Raw genomic sequence first — 8,785 nt, forward strand, 5'->3', positions numbered from 1 at the left:
GCACAAGCCTCGCAGACACGTATCCCGTCATTCCCATGAGGGCACGGCAGCCCTTTAAGAAACTCGCATAGACGGTGGCGCCAGTTTACCCTCTAGGTGTTATAGTGAGAAACTCTATGCTGTGCCATTTGGAATGTGCCATTCTACAATGAGAAAAATCCGTTAAATTTATCCTATACTGAGAGGAATAAGGATAATTTGTGGTTGAAGAACGCATCGTAGACGAGTAATAGAATGAAACATAATTCAACAGTTGCTGCACACAGCAATGTGTCGTCGTTTGTCCAGCGGATACAAAGGGGAAACATTTTACTTATTTGAGAACAGACTAGTGACTGCGGCCTTCATGAGCAGCTGTCTGTTTTTATCAGGTATATTTGCGAGGTTAGAAATAGGCCAATTGAGGAGTCTTTCGGTCTTGAAAGGCTGCCGAACTGAGACAGCGAAACCGTCTTTCAACACTGGCAGCTGTTTTCGCTAACATCAATGCTCCCTCGAGTTCTGTAAGCTCAGCCTGCTTGGACGGGGATTTTGCCATACCTTGTCACTTATCTAGTGGCCTAGCGAAGTTCAATGGACAGAAAGGCAAGCTTGTATACATTCACTATTATGGCCACTGCATAAACCTGGTACTCGTCGACGGATATGTTTGTCGGGAAAAGTGGCTTGTGCGATTTTTTGGCACATTGCAACTTGCGTACAACATTATTCAAAATAAAGTTCTGCGCAACGCATTTTTTTAGAGATTTGACCTGCTTTCGGCACAAAGCTTAGAACCCTGAAGGTGGCCGTGCTGCACGGAAGCCGCGAAGGCCGTTCATGAAAATTACGCAGGGCTCCCTAGTGCATTAGTAGAGATTTGAGTTCAACCAGGAGCCCGGAGGCGCAGGAAACAGGCAGGGAAATTATTTCCAAGTTAATGAGCTTTAACTTTGTGTGCTCTATGGAAGTCGCTCCTCCTGTTCTGTAACTTACTCTGAAGGATAGTCGGACTCTTGAAGAGCCCGTTACTGAGCTCGAAACTGCATTTATTTAGGTAAAGTATCTACGAAGAAATGAGGCCAGATATACGAAATGAGACAAGATATAACCGTTTTTGAAAAGTTGCTTTCAGAAGTTTGCTCTATCGTGATACAAATGACACTGAAATTCCTGAAGTCCGAAAATTTACGATATGAAATAGAATCGACGGAATTTAGACAAATGAACATCGGTAAGTCGCGAAATAGGACCAGGTAGTATGCTGCGGCCAATATTTCCGATGCTTGACGCCGTTATCCAGGGAGTCAAAGATTAGTTCACTCAAGATACTTTTGAGCTTCTATATGCTGTGCACAGCCTCTTCAGTCTTTCGGGCTGTTGCAAATAGCAATTTTTGCCGCTTGTTTGAGGTAGACTATGACAGATTACGCGTTAAAATTCGGTTCTTCATATCTCGAATCCCTAAGTTAGAATGATGGTCTATCACTCGCTTGACTCGCTGAGAGATGATTGGTGTGTACACAACAGAACTATGAAAATGTTGACGCATTTTTAGCTGTTTCTTTTATTTGGTTTATTTCTGCTATTCTTGCAACTAGCTGTTCCTGCGAATGAACACTTTCGCAGCTGACGCATGTAGAGCCGAAACTCAAGATTACCACGTCACAGGAGCGGCTTCCTTGGCTGATAGTGATATTTGTGGCGCAGGATATCGCAACATCGATTTCATTTGAGAATATTTTCGCGCACAATCAAAGACACGCAAGCTTTTATTGTGAACGCAACTTTTTTTCTGAGGTACATTAACTTCTCATATACTTCAAATAACGGCTAACATGAACTAATGAACGACTCATTCAAAAGCAAAAATGGAATGGGCCATATAGTCTTATGGGTGGAGCCCTCCGTCCAGGGCTCCACTGGGCTGCGCCGCCCACCGGACTTAATCCAGAAGTGCTACTTGCACTCCCAGGTCCGAAATGGCGCGCTGTGCCTCCTACTGATCCATACTAAGTATTGTATCACTGCCTAAAGTAGAGTTCAGATCTCCAGGCTTCCGCGCGCATCCCCATGAAACGTGGTAGAGTGTCGGCCTACCTCCGCACCACGGCCATTTAGTCGGGTAAAATGCTGGATGTATAGCGTGTAATTTTAAGAGATGCGGATATACGTCTGTATGTATGTTTTCTTAGGTATGTGGCCACTTGTATGCTTAGGGGCACGTGAGGCGTTCCATGCTTTTGGCGCGTGAAACGCAGGTGAGCAAGAACCTCTCTGGCTATAATTTCCGGGGGTCAGAAAGCGCCAGTGGATCACTAAACTCGCGAGCTAACGCGTCCGCCCTCTCGCTACCCTCGAGCCCGGCATGGCCCGGGCACCAAATCAACCTGTGGCGTTGGGTCGGTGTGGGTTCCTGTGAGTCCGATAATATTACGGACGACACTCCCATACGATCCTGAAACCGTACAGCTAGGGCTATAGCCGTGGTATCTGCCTTTGTAACCGATGTGGTGCGTAAGGAAGCGGTAGTGATTAATTGTAAATCCTTGTTTACGGCAGTGATTACGCGGCGTTGCCTATCGTAGCTGGCTGCGTCGACGTACACGACATTGGAGCTGGTTCCGAATGGTTTACGGAGCCATTTGACTCTCGCTGTACGACTGACCTCGTGGTAGTCGTCATGCATGTATATGGGCACCGGCGCCACCGATATTCCATTCCGAACGTCGGGCGGCACGTCCTCCAACACCTCGTCGAGATGCTGGGGGTGGGGCAGGGCTCCTATCCTGGGGAGGATTTCCCTACCTGCTGAGGTTTTACTGAGACCATCCCTCTGAGAGATGAGTAGCGCTACCTTGAGTTCTGCAACGGTGTTATGAATAGCTAACGCTAGGAGACTCTTCGTTGGTGTACTGAGTGGCAGCCTGAGGGCCGCTTTGTACGCGCTTCTTACTAAGGCGTCAACCTGACATTCTTCGCTCTTGCCGAGTGAGTGGTACGGCAGGCCGTATGTCACTCTACTCAGGACGAGGGCCTGGTCGAGCCTTAGGGTATCTTTTTCGCGCAAACCCTTTCTGTGGTTCGTGTTACGATGTATCAGTCTGGCTATTTCCTTCGGTGTAGTTTTTAAGGTGGTGATGGTGTGTTTGGCTTAGCCGTTGCTCTGTAACCAGAAGCCTACAATTCGGGAGCGGGTGACCTCGGCTATGGCGTGGCCGTATACCACGAGCCAATTATCTCCGTTACTTTTATAGTACTTTCCATGTATTCTGACGACGTCCGACTTATCTGGCGCGCAACCATGTCCGCTATTTCTAGGGAACTCTGCCTCGGCCGTCACGGCCTCCTGCATTGTCTGTTCTTTCTGCGCTAGTGAACCCTTCGTCGCCCACATAGTGATATCGTCCACATAAACGGTATAACCGAGGCGCGCAATATTATCTAGAGCGCGAGCACATCTGCGCATGCCAATGTTGAAGAGTAGCGGGGAGATTACGGCGCCTTTCGGTGTACCCTTATTTGGTATTTCAAGTTTATCTGATCTCGTCTGCTCTAGCCCGATGGTAGCCGTTCTATCAGAAAAGAAAAACTTAATGAAGTTAAAAGTACGCTCTCCGCAGCCAATTTCGTTAAACTCCTATAGGATTGCCTCATCAGAGATGTTATTAAAAGCCACTTTAGGATCGAGGGCAAGTATTAGATTTTTCCCGCCTTTGGGCACGCAATCGAGGACTTCCTATCTAAGTAGGAGAATAGCGCCCTGATTCGAGAGTCCGGAGCGAAAACCTATCATGGTGACCGGGAAAAGGCTTTATTTCTCTATGTAATTCTGGAGTCGTATTTGAATCACCCACTCGTAGAGCTTACCCATACACGATGATAGTGATCTGGGTCTTAAAGCTCCTAGGGTGGGTAGTTTACCCCGTTTAGGGATAGTTGTATTCTTTGCTTCCTTCCATTCCGGGAAAACTTAGCCCTTCTCCCAGCACTTTTCGTTAAGAAACAGAGTAGGGTGTTCTAGGACCTCATCGCTGAGATTCCGAACCATGGAGTTGGCGATCTTATCCGACCCTGGGGCGGAGTTTAAGTTGGGTGCCTGGGCCGCCGCGAATACCTCCGCCTTCGTTAGTTGTGCATCTAGTTCAGGGTTATCGGTACCCGCATACTCCATGTAGCACGGTGGTATGAAATCGGTTCCTATACATCGCTCGATTAGAGCCTGGAATAATTCCTGCTCTGTACTCGGGAATTCACCGGCTATTTTCTGTAATCTACGGTTCACCACGGACTTGGACTTCTCCGGCTCTAGCATACTCCTGAGCACCGCCCACGTGTTAGCGGTGCCCAGGGTGCCTTTAAGAGAGCATAGAACTGAATCCAACCGTCGGTGGCCAGCCGTGCTGCTTGACCGTTTGCCTCCTCCGTGAGGGCAGCTATGCGCCTGTACAGGATTCGGTTAAGACACTGCCTTTTCCATTTCCATCTGTTCAACAGGCTCCGCCTAGTGTCCCACAAGCGCAGCAGGTGTTGGTCGAACGCCGCGGTTTCTGGCAATCGCCGGGGTTCTTGCGACTCGCTAAGCGCTCTTTAAGTTGCTTATTTTCTTTGGCAAATTGCCTGTGTTCATTACGAATTCTCTGGTATACTGGATTAGCTGTTATCGGAGCAGCGGACGCGACAACGCCAGTCCAGCTCACCTGACTGACAGCCGGGCGGGCGGCTGTCCTCTTCTCCTTAAGGGTCTGCTTCTGTTCGGAACCCTGCTTCTGCTGTTTGGTCACTCGGGTTGTGGACGGAGTTCTCTCCCCTGACGTTGGTCGCGATGGGGACCTCGATCGCGAGCGCGGCTCCACCGACGACTAACTTTCAGAGGTCAACCAGCGCAGCCGATGTTCGGCTGCGCCCCCCTCCTAGGTCTTCTCATCTTGACGGGATCCGGTTTCAGTATTTCTTTACACTCTCTGTCCCCGGTAACGTGACTTCCGCCACACGCCGCACATTTGGCCGCATATTCATGCCCTTGGGTCCTGTCTCGCGTTCCACACGTGTGGAAAACTGTAATGCTCAGTGTTGGCACACGTCCGTACGATGTCCGATTTGGTGGCAAACTTTGCACAGTATTTCGTTGATTTGTAGAGGTAGCAGAGGGATTTGGCCTGTATGATGTAAACGCACCTGGGCAGAACACCGCCCGTGAAGGTCACTATGGCCGTTTTGAACAAGCGAAGCATTCTCGCCCACTCTACCTCCTGGGTATGTACCCGGAGGTTGGCCATTAGTTCCGCGGCATGGTATTGGGCGGAATCTCATGTATAATACCTCGGATAGAATCCTCTGGGTCCGCCATATACACGTTAAACGAATGCGGTCGGCCTCAAATGTTAAAGGGGGTTATCTTCCTCACTTCCGCCACGTCCTCTTGTGGCGTCGAAACCAAGATGATGTTGAGCCGGGACGGATGCACAGTAGAAAAAGGCTTCCGTCGAATTGCCGTTGACAGACGTCGATCACGGCCACAGACAGTTCCGGTCCGAGTAAGTCTGTCACAGCTAGGCCTTTGAACGGCCTCATCACAACTTTGATATCGTCCCTCTGCAGGGGTGGGAGCGGTCGTCGTCTTCTCGGACGATGTCCACTCTTCTTATGGATCTTCTGCGGCGATGCACCACTCGACGTATTGGTAGTCCGGGCCGCGTTTTCCTTATTTTCCTGCTGTGCCTGTTTAGCCTTCTGTCGTCGGGAGAGTACGCTTGCCAGCCATGCTTCGGCTACGCGCGGCCGTTCTGGCCGCCTGTCGCGGCTGCGTTTGCTCCTTCGTTGAATCGCGAGATGAAATATCCTGGTAATCCATTTGGTTGGGTGCTGTGCCCAGCACTTCATTCGTTGGGGCCATTCGTGGCCCCTGTTGAGGTCCTGATGGCTGCTGTACCGCCGCCAAATGGTGGCTGAGGCTGAGGTGCCGCCATGTCTAGGCCCAGCTGCCGCCTAGGCAGTGACTCGCAATGACAAACTAGGCTTCACCCGTTTCGATGCTTTTTAAGTTCGAGAAAAGAGCGAAATCAGTCACTAGCGGCTGAGAGTCGTCTGCCCTGATTTCAGAGCACTTCAGGGACCCAATACACTTCGAATATCGGTCCCATAAGGTTTTTTCCGTGCAAAAATATGAAATATTGATGTCGACGCTCTCCAAGCATTCCTCCAACATACTTTCTTGTTCTCAGCTGCTGTTGCATTGGTTTTATTGCCAGCCATCGTTCCTAGGCGTTTTTTTCTCTCAATTATTCGTCATTCAGATGCAATGTACAACTAGTAAACTGTAAAGCAAATCTGCGTGGTAAAGCAGGGAGACTCTGTAGCAAGGGAAACGAAGGACAGGCTAATCATGACGAATAAATAGTGCAGCATTTGTTTTATGGAAAGACACATTTCACAGAAAACTAGTGTAACTATTATAAATATGACGGCTTGTCATTGTGGTGCCTGCAATGAAATTACAGACGCCAGTATTTTTGAAGGGCAGTTGCCGTAAATATGACAGCCTGTTATTGCAGTGCCATGGAATGCAATTACACACTTCTGTATTTTTATCGCACATTACAGTAAATGTGAAGGCGTGTTTTGGCGGTGCTGTAGATTTAAATTACGGCCGTCTGTATTTTTTACGGGAATTTACGACGCCTGCACAATTTGCGGGCAAGAGTTGGCAGCCGATGCTGCCGGGAGAATCTATTAAGAAAACGACGCATTTTTCGCAGTGTATATGGTTATTGGCTGTAGACCACACCAGTACAAGGCCTTCTAACGATGAAATATTCGTTCACTGTATCTCGCGCTACCTTGAGACACATTGTAAACACAATGTTTTCTTTCTTCGTTGTTATAGTCGACAGAACTTTGTGTCTAAACTTTTGCCCAAGAATAAGTTCGTGCAGACATCAATTCCATCCCGGCATTTTCTTTGCATGAAACCCAAATAAATATGACAAACCGAGACGTGAAAAAAAAAACACGCACCAAGAGATGCTTGGCGCTCTTTGGCCATTATTGGCCCTTGCGCCATAAAACATCACATATCATCACCAAGAGATGCATGAAATATTTTTCTGATCAGCGCAAAACCGGATGCTGATAGGGGTAAGGAAATCGCACAAGGCGTCGGCTTAAGGATGTTGGTCCCAGCAGTACGTTGCAGCTGTATCTGGGGCATGTTATTGGCCTCTCGGAGGTGGTCACTTGTGGGGCTGCAGAACCGCTTCCGCTCTATTTCTATCTAGGTTTCTGTCAGGTCCAAATCAGTGACCTACAGTGGACAGTGTGTCCTAGTTGCTTCAGTTCTTGCGCATCACATCTGAGACACGTGTAAAGCTTCATTACTGTAGTAGATAGCAGCAATTATCACATTTCACTTTAAAACACCGTACCATGCCTGTTTCGCCCGGGGAGTTACTTTATCATGTTTGTCACGGGGACTATTTAATGGCAAGAGTATCCACTGCTGAACCTTGACAAAAAAAAAAAAGAAACAGCTTACCTATATATAGTTTAAAGCACATTTCGTTGAAAAGTCCATTGCTTCATAGAAATCTGCTTCGTTAACTTTTATCTGGCGTGTTTTGCATATCAGGATGGGTGACATATCGAAATGTGTCAAAACATTTGCGGCAGGAATAAAAACAGCAGTCAGGAGAAGCCTCGCTAACACTTCAATTAATTTACCACTGCTTACGAAACACATAATGCGAAAGTTCTATGTATGTACAAAAATCAGGAGTTTGCATTATCTCAAAAACCGCACCAGTTTTGAGTGATCTGTACCTAAGTCGCGTCAACAGAAAGCTACAGAACAATCTAAAGGACTTGACAGTACGTACATTTCAATACGTAGAAGATTACCTCGTGTTTTCTTCAAGCGGTAACTACACCAAAAAAGCTACCGACATTTTAAAAGTGTTCAAGGAGTGTGGTGGGGGTCTGGGGTTCACACTTGAGCTTGTCCAGATTAATGCATTACAGTTTTGAGATATATGCCTTACGTTTCAGCAGGAACATGTCCGGTGGTGCTATTCGCCAAGTGCGAAAAAAAACCACTACTTGATTTTTCTTCTTGCCATTCCAAACTTGTAAAACAGGGGATAGCTTACTCAGCGCTTTGCTCCGCTATCGCTAAGTCATGCCCACACTGTATGCAACAATGTTTTTCGCAACAGCTAGACAGGCTAGAAGAGGCCGGCTATCCGGCACATTTGTCAACACTAACTTGTGAAAAGCTTTCAAAATGGGTCAAGAGTGCTCCCATAAAAACAGCGGGGAAAACAGAAAAAAGAATGGTTTGGTCTAGTTCCCCATGTGCACAGGTTTTCACATGGTTTACAGAATGTAGCCAGTGGATATAACGTCAATGCGGTTTTTTCGGCTCCCTGTAAGTTGTCAAGGATGTGTCCTATCAAAAAAAGAAAACTTGAGCGGGGGTGACTAAAAAGAGAAAAATGATAGTGGTGATAGGCACGTGGCCCCTTTAGCACATTGTGACACAGGCAATGTTGATCACATTCCACTGACGTGTGGTAATGCTTATATTGGACAGAGCAGTAGGTGCCTGAATATTAGACTAAACGAACATCAGCATTCACCTAACAATCACAATGCGCCTCATCTAGTCTCGCATGCCATCGTTTGTGTATGATAACACACACACACGCACACAGCAACACACGCATATATATATATATATATATATATATATATATCATAAGAAGCAAACAAACAGTGACATCAAGGACAACAAAGGGGAAATTACTTGTAC

This window comes from Dermacentor silvarum, chromosome 3 (assembly GCF_013339745.2).
Source record: "Dermacentor silvarum isolate Dsil-2018 chromosome 3, BIME_Dsil_1.4, whole genome shotgun sequence".
In the NCBI taxonomy this organism is placed as follows: Eukaryota; Metazoa; Arthropoda; class Arachnida; order Ixodida; family Ixodidae; genus Dermacentor; species Dermacentor silvarum.